Source organism: Acinonyx jubatus, chromosome B4 (assembly GCF_027475565.1).
Source record: "Acinonyx jubatus isolate Ajub_Pintada_27869175 chromosome B4, VMU_Ajub_asm_v1.0, whole genome shotgun sequence".
NCBI lineage: Eukaryota > Metazoa > Chordata > Mammalia > Carnivora > Felidae > Acinonyx > Acinonyx jubatus.
In genome coordinates this window covers 92,265,385-92,271,807 of record NC_069387.1, presented here as the reverse complement: position 1 = coordinate 92,271,807, position 6,423 = coordinate 92,265,385, and the positions used below count along the sequence as shown (strand labels likewise).

General features: G+C 38.2%; 1 pseudogene; it reads left to right on the top strand.

The window, feature by feature from the left end:
• Positions 1–3,829: 3,829 nt before the first annotated feature.
• Positions 3,830–4,889, top strand: LOC106966362 (RNA transcription, translation and transport factor protein-like; annotated as a pseudogene).
• The last annotated feature ends 1,534 nt before the right edge of the window (positions 4,890–6,423 follow it).

Sequence of the window (6,423 nt, the reverse complement as noted above, 5' to 3'; positions counted from 1 at the left end):
TATCTTCTCATCCCTCCACCCCCAACCCCAGGTCAGCCACCTCTGTGAGGTGGCTGGTTGCTGGCATAGGAATAGTCTACTTCCAACTCAGTCAAGTAGGAATTCAACTCACAAACATCGTGCCATTTGCACATGAGTCTCACAATGACCTGACCCAAAGATGATGAGGGTTCTATTAGTGTCTTACATATTGAGTTTGGAAAGTAGTTTCCTTGATTGTTGATTCAGAATGATTTTCAATTAAAGAGTAACTTAGTAAATTTAGAAATGTTATAAAAATATAGAATGGTAAACTGTAACCTGCTCTTAAAAATGAGTAGATGTTTGGGGCGCCTGGGTGGCTCAGTGGATTAAGCATCCAACTTCCATTCAGGTCATGATCTCACGGTTTGTGGGTTCAGGCCCCACATCGGGCTCTGTGCTGACAGCTGGGAGCCTGGAGCCTGCTTCGGATTCTGTGTCTCCCTCTCTCACTGCTCCTCCCCCACTCATGCTGTGTCTCTCAAAAATAAATAAACGTTAAAAAAAAATTTTAAAGTGAGTAGATGTCTTAAAATCTAGGAACTTAAGACATTTTTAAGTTTCCTCATAGACGTATACTACCTTTTAAAACAGAAAAGTTGACATGCACACACACACACGACTACTAATTTTTGTGAAAAAATAATAGAAATAGAATAAATCTAGGATACATCTAGAAAAATTACACTTAAAATATCTTCCTTATGTAAGAAATGCAGTCACTGCACACTACATATCTCTGTGCACTGTGGTATATGAGATATGGTGTAGACCTGAATTTCATGATGGAACTACTGACAAGGCTTTCTAAGTAGTCTCCTTACCTCTGGATTCTCTCCCCTCTCACCCACTCTGCACCCAGAGCATGTCACCCTTGAACTCAGAAGACTCGGTGTTTGTATCGCGCACATATCAACCACATGTTATGTATAACCTTATTGTCTGTTATTGAGGTTTACTGTCATATTGTCCATACATTCATCATCATGAGCTCTTCAAGGGCTTACTCTCCTTGTAGGCCACTCCCTCCACCTTTTCATTTGGAAGAATACTTATGTGTACAATATAGACATTCAACACAACTGATAAATTCACTGTGGAAAAAATGCATTCCACCTATAATTAAGGTGTTACTCTCCTCTCTTGACCACATGTTAAAGTAGGTTTCTGACATTACAAGCCATGCAAGAAAGTAATACAAACCTACAAATAAAAACCAATCACAAACCATGAAAGGATGTGCTTCTCGAATCTTAGAGAACAATTAGAAAGACTGGAATTTTAAAAACAGGGAGAATTTTTTAAAAATAAAAAGTTAACTCAGGTCTCTGGAATAAAGTAGAAATACGACCATATGTTTGAGACACAGGATTCCTCATGCTAATGTAGGTAAAACATTTTTGAAGGTATGATTCAACACTTCATTTAAAGGTAGTAAAGGGAAAAAAAATCTCCACTTCAATTGCCAAGAAATTATCTATGAGTAATTGTATTACATATGAAGTTCCTGTGTAACATTTTATTATAAAATTTTTATTATAAAATCCACCAATTAATTCAATAATTAATAGAGGTTTACTGGATATCTTCTATGTAAGAGGCACTGTATTAATGCTAAGGATAGCAGGTTGACTGTTTTCTTCTACAGGACATGCAAACTAACAATTACAATCCAATATAATAGTTGCTTTAATGTTGCTCTGTACAAAGTGCTGATGGAGTGTGAAGGGAACCTGAAATCTGTCAGGAAGAGACCGTGAAGGCTTCACAGCATTTCAGCTGAATGAGATTTTGAGGAAGAATAGGATTTTATTTGGTGGGCAGATGGATTAGGAGGTTCATGGTAGAAACTTTTAGTGCTCGCCCCTGTCTGGTTCTCTCTCCTTCCAGGCACAGAGAAGGATTATACTTTCCCACTCTTTTGTAGTTAGGTAGAGCTATGTAACTAGTTCTGTCAGCGGGCTAGGGGTAGAAGTGACATGTGACACTTCTAAGCTGAAGCATTTGATTGCTAGTGCAAAACATTCCAGGACCTTTTATCTGCTGCAAAATCTCTGAAATTTTATGAAATTATATTGTGTATATGTATGTTGTTCTCAGAAGAAAGTCAAAAACTTTATTATTCATTTGTTCTTAAAGGGAAAAGGACCTAAAATATGTTAATAATCCTCACTGAAGACAATGTAGAAACTCTGAAATATTCTGAGCAAGAAAAATGACACAATTATATTTTTTGCATAAATCACTTTTTGGTAGTACAGACTAAGGTGATAGTGTGTGCATGTATTTGAAGCAGAAAGGCAGGAATAAAGGCAAGATGATAATAAAGACAGTGACCTTCAAACGTTTTGATTGTGGTCCACTTTGCATGAGGGAGAAATGATCCTATAACTTACCTTACCATACCACTGTCACTTTCCTGAGGAAGAAGAACTGAGTCATTAGGATGAAATGTCATGTTTTCAAAAACCAAAACTTGATGGAATGATCTCTATCTATCTATCCATCCATCCAGATATAGATATATATCTACTTTAGCATTCAGGTTGTAAGTGTGCATCGTTAGTTCATAAAAATGAAAAAAAAAAGTTCAGTTTTGATCAATTCATACTCTTAGGAGGACTGTGGACTGCAAATCATTCTTTGAGAGACTGCTGTTACAATCTACAAGAGAAATAATGAGACCAAGAGAGAAGAAGGTAGGAGGTACAGAGTAGAAGGGACACATAAGACATACCAAGGGATCAAAATCAGCAGAGTTTTTTGATTGCTTGGATGAGGAGATATAAGGCAGAGGGGAAAAGCTAACTTGATTTTTTGGTTCCTGGTGAACCATTTATGGGGAATGCAGGGTGGCAGATAAACCTGGAGGAGGATAGAGTGGGTAGGAGATGATGAGTCTATTTTGAATGTTTGAGATCCCAAGTGGATACACCTGGTAGGCAACTGGATCCTGGGATCTTCCAGTTCAGCAAAGGGGGTCTGGGCTGGAGCTCTAAGTTCCTAACTTAGGGAAGTGAAACATTCATATCGTAGTTTGATTTCTCTATCATTTACAATAATAAATAGGAATTCCAATTTTTGAAAGAAATTTGATAATACATCTTAAAATAAAATAGACAATGAGGATGAGGGAGGGAAGAAGTAGAGCCAATTAAGAATCCCTGAGATATGGCAAGAGCAACTACACATTTATGATTAGAAATTCTTGCTGAATGAAGTTTCCATTGCCTAATTTCTTGAAATTCTGTTCCATGCATCCTTTGTATTTCCTTACCAATCTTTCCCTCTTTACATCATGGAATTTAAGTGTTCGTTATTTGTTGCTGCTACTATTGGGACTGTTTTACTTTTCATTGATATATAATCTACATCTAGCAAAGTTCACAAATTTTAAGTGTACAGCTGAAGGAATTTTTACATATTTCTGTGTAAATGAACACAACCCAGAAGGTTCACTTATGCCTCCTTCCAATCAACACTTCTCCAGAGATAGCCACCATTTTGATCTGTATTACCATTAGTTTTTCCTGTTCTGAGCTTCATAAAAATGGAATCACAGAGTATGTTCTCTTCATGTGTGGCTCACCTCATTCCACAGTATGTCTCTGAGGCTCGATAATCTGTTGCCACTCTGTTGCAGTAATTCATTTTTCCTGTGTAATATTATACCACAATTTGTATAAATATACCACAATTTGGCCCTCTCTCTGCTGCCACTGCCGGTGCTTGCACTGGTGCCTGCCACCCCTCCTTGCCTCTCCTCTCCAGGCCAAAGGCTGGGGGACCAGAGCAAGACACAGGGATCATGTTCCAACGCAAGCTGACAGTTCTTGACAACAACAATCCTGCTGGCTTCATTCAACTGTAAAGATGAAAACAGAAGTTAGAAACTTTAGGGGCACCTGGGTGGCTCAGTCGGTTAAGCGTCTGACTTTGGCTCAGGTCATGATCTCATGGTTCATGGGTTTGAGCCCCGCGTCGGGCTCTCTACTGTCAGCACACAGCCCGCTTCAGAAACTCTGCCCTGCCTTCCGCCCTCTCTGCCTCTCCCCTGCTTGCTCTCTCTCTCAAAAATAAATAAACATTAAAAAAAATAATTTAGAAACTTTATTGTTTGGCTTGAAGACCAGAAAACCAGACACTATTAGATTGAAAACAGGTAATTTAAGAAACATCCACAGCAGTGATTGGCCCAAGTTCTTTGAAAAGTATCTCAGAGATGTTAACTGTCCTTTCAAGATTCAAGATGACAAGAAGTAATTGACAGGCTTCTTGGCTTAGCTATTAGACTTGAAAATGGAGATAATGCTGAAAAGTACAAGGATTTGGTAGCTGATGATAGAAAAAAATGCTGACAATGCAGCTAAAAATGCAGAGCCATTGATCAATTTGGATGTAAATAATCCCAATTTCAAGCCTGGTGTAATGACTTTGGCTGACCTTCAGATTCAGTGTCATGATGATTACCTGATAATCCTAAAGCAATTCAAATTTTGGTCCAGGATGCAGTTGTTAAAGCATATCAAACAAAAGAGGACTTGCCTGTTGCTTTAGACAAACATATTCTTGGTTTTGACAGAGGAGATGCAGTTCTTAATGGAGCTGCTCAAATTCTGTGATTGCTACATATACAATTGCTCAGAGAGCTGCAGACAAAAATTAATGAAGCCATAGCAGCTGTTCAGACAATTATTGCTGATCCAAAGACAGACTGCAGACCGGGGAAAGTTGGAAGGTGAACATTTTAGGATTTCAGCTTCTCACCTACTTAGTACAATTGGGAACCATCTATGCTCTGGCATTGTTTGGAAATCAAATGTCACGTTTTTGAGGGAAGAATCCTAAAAAATTGATTATGTTCTCGAGATTTACCATCATCGCTCTTTCTTTAATAAAGTTCAGGAAAGTGGGGGAAAATATACCACAATTTATCCACTCTACTATTGATGGATTATTTTTTCTTTTTTTCTTTGGTAAATACGAGTAAAGTGGCTATGCACATTCCTGCACATGTTTTTGGTAGGCATATGCATGCATCCTCTTGAGTATCATCCAATAAACAGAACTGTTGGGTCTAGCATAGGTGTTTGTTTGGCTTTAGTAAATTCTGCCAGTATTCCCAAATAGTTGTGCATCCTTTCCCTTCCACCAGCAGTGATTAAAGTTCCCATTTCTCCACACCCTTGGTATTACCAGAACTTTTCACTGTAGTCCATCTGGTGGGTAGTATCTCATTTTTTTCATGTTAAATAACAGCTTTTTTTTTTTGAGGTATAGCATACATAAAGTAAACTTCACATATTAAGTGTCCAAATTGATGTTCGTTCTGACATATACATCCATGAAACAATCATCACTAAGACAGTAAACATGTCCATCATCTTCAAACGTTTTCTGTGCCCCTTTGTAATGTCTCTTTCCCCTCATCCTCACCTTCCTATTTCTAAGCAGCCACTGATTTGCTTTCTGTCTCTATAAATTCACATTTTCTGGAGTTGTAGACAAATGAAATCACACTGTAGGTACTCTTTGTTGTCTGGCTTCTTTGAATCAACAATTATTTTGAGATTCATCCATATCATTGCATGTATCAATAGTCCATGATTTTGATTGCTAAGCAGTGTTCCATTGTATGGCTATATCACAATTTGGTATTCCATTCAGCTGTGGACGGACATTTGGGCTGTTTCCAATTTGTGGTTATTGCAAAAAAAAAAAAAAAAGCTGTTACAAACACTCGTGTCCAAGTCTTTGTATGGGCATGTATTTTTTTCTCTTGGGTAAGTACCCACAATTAGAAAGCCTGGATTATGTGGTAGGTGCATGTTCAACCTTTAAAGATATTGCCAAACTGTTTTTCAAAGTGGTTTCAACACTTTACATTCCCAATACAAGCATGCTTGCCAATACATGGTGTGGTCTATCTTTTTAATTTTCACCATTCTAGTAGGTATGTAGTGGTATTTTAATTTGCATTTCCCCAATGATGAGGGATGTAGAACATTTTTTCATGTGATCATTTGCCATCTTCGGTTCATGTTCTTTGGTAAAGTGTCTTGTCTGCTGACATCTTTTGCCCATTTTTAAAAATGGGTTTTTTGTTTTCTTATTGCTGAGTTTTTTTTTTTAAGTTTATTTATTCTCTCAGAGAGAGAGAGAGAGCAAGCCAGGGAGGGGCAGAGAGAGAGAGAGAGAGAGAGAAGAGAGAGAGAGAGAGAAAGCCCAAGCAGGCTCCGCACTGTCAGTGCAGAGCCCAACGTGGGGCTCAAACTCATGAATGTGAGATCATGACCTGAGTGGAAGTCAGACACTTAAATCGACTGAGCCACCCAGGCACCCTTTCTTCTTATTGTTTTGAGCGTTCTTTATATACTCTAGAGACAAGTCCTTTAGCAGATA